Here is a 2,248-nt window from a genome sequence, read left to right on the forward strand (position 1 = left end):
AGACCAGGTTCTGGGTCCTTACCTGAGTCACCATGTCCCCATGAACTAAGTGCACAGTGTCCACCTCGAGAAGGCTACAATCTAATAGAGCACCTTCGAAAACCATCGCGCAGCCGATCCTAATGGACCGCGAGTAAGATTTGATGTACTTGTTTCGCTGTGGGAGTAATAAATGAAACTCCTGAGTAGCTCCAGGTTCTGGGCTGCCTGACTCACAGGAATATTTTTCTGCCTTTGTTTTGATCAAAGTTCTCAAAAGATATTTTGCAAACATCAAAAATATTTCATGTGATCCTAAGGCTTTTAAAGTAATCCCAGATCACTGGGGAAAAAAAAAAGTACTAGGAAATGCTCCTTGGAAAGATAATTTTGTCAAATTTCTAAGCTTTTTAAAATGTAACAAAGCTTTCAAGAACTTTCTATGTATTTTCTCCCAAGTGAATTCTATCCCCTCTGAATTCCTGGGAATAGCCCTAGTGGGGATTCATGTTTGGCTCTTCTAATTTTTCCTTTCAGGCATAGACCTTTCCAGTTTGAAAATCTGCCCCTTACAGAGAGACACTTCGGTACAAGTGATTTTCAGCCGGTGGTGCTCCCTTCTACCAATTAATCCATTCATCCACCCTTTGGTCCGCCTGTCTACCCACCCACCCATCCATCTCCCCATCCAGACTATTCGCTGCGTGCTGCAGTGGTGAGGAGCATAGGATTTGGAGCCAGGCACGCCTCTATTAAGCTTTACCACTGAAGAGCTGTGAGATTTTTGAGGCTCTCATACAACCTCTCCAAATCCAACTCCCTGTTTGTAAAACGAGGATGCAGACAAGTTATCTCCTCACAGTTCTCTTGTGAGGATTAAATGAGGAAGCAGCCAGTGTGGAGCCAGTGCTGTGCGCGCATGAAAACACTCAGTTACTGGTAGTTGGTTTCATTATTCTGCCAGCCAGGGGCTGAGCCAGACACCGAGCGTGCAGGGGTGCACAAGGGGGTGGGGCCTGCTCTCAGGGCACTCACGGTTTAGAGGAAGAGAAAGATGTGGAATAAATAATCCTTCCCAAATAATCCCATCTATTAAACAGCACTGCTATTCTCCCAGTTTAGTAGGTTGAAAAATCTAGAAGTCAGCTTTGACTCCTCTTTTTCTATCACTCCCACCCCATATCTAACCCACAGGCAATTCTTGTTGGCTCTACCCCCGAAGTTTATAACAAGCCTGACAAGTTTTCATCATCTCCAATGCTACGGCCGGGTTCAAGCCACCCTCTGCCCTCGCCTGGACTCCTTCCTTTCACTTACACCACTTACAGCACATTTCCGAAGAACTGCAGGGATATTTTCAAAGCATAAATCAGACCTTACTAGGCCTCGGCTCAAAATGCTGCAATTAGAATGAAATCCAACCTTCAAGGCTTACATACTCTGCCACCTGCAGCTTCACTACCCACAGCCACATGGAAATTATGTCTGTGCCTTGAACACATCAAACTTGTTTCTGCCCGGAGGCTTTGCGCTGAGGTCTCTGCTGCTTAGGATGTTATCTCCCTTGTCTGGCGCCTTCTCCTCCTTCCGGTGTCCTTGGAGAGGACTTCTCTGACCACCCTACCTCATTAACCACCCCCCACCGTCACTTTCTACACTGTTACCTTGTTTTATTTTCTTCACATCACTTTTCTTTCCTTAAAAAAATTTTATTGATTGATTTTTGAGAGAGAGAGAGAGAAAAAAACCCCATCAATTTGCTGTTCCATTTTATTTATGCGTTCGTTGGTTGATTCTTGTATGTGTCCTGACCAGGGATCAAACCCACAACCTTGGCATATTGGGATGATGCTCTAACCAATTGAGCTACCCAGCCAGGGATATTACTTTTTTCTTTCTTTCTCTCTGTACCCTCTTTATCTCCTCTCCTTCTCCTCCCCTCCCCCCCGCCCCATCTCTCTTTCTCATGTGCCTTTTCTAGTAATCAGCACATAGTAGGTGCCCCATCAATATTTTGAGTTAAGGATTGCGTGAGTGACATAGATACAATGAAGTGTGTGTGGCCCTGGGAGCAGCACCACTGTGGCCGTGTTGGTGACAGCGGCCCAGCTCTGTGTTGGAAAAGATTTCCATCTGTCTGAGATTCAGATTCAGTCCTGTCTGATAGCAAGAACTTGGACTAGAGTTTTCTCAGGATTCTTTCCAATCTGAGATTCTGGGATCCATGCCCTTTACCATGCATGTCCTGAAGTGTCCTTCGTTTACCTGG

The sequence above is a fragment of the Desmodus rotundus genome, chromosome 9 (assembly GCF_022682495.2).
Source record: "Desmodus rotundus isolate HL8 chromosome 9, HLdesRot8A.1, whole genome shotgun sequence".
Taxonomy (NCBI): domain Eukaryota; kingdom Metazoa; phylum Chordata; class Mammalia; order Chiroptera; family Phyllostomidae; genus Desmodus; species Desmodus rotundus.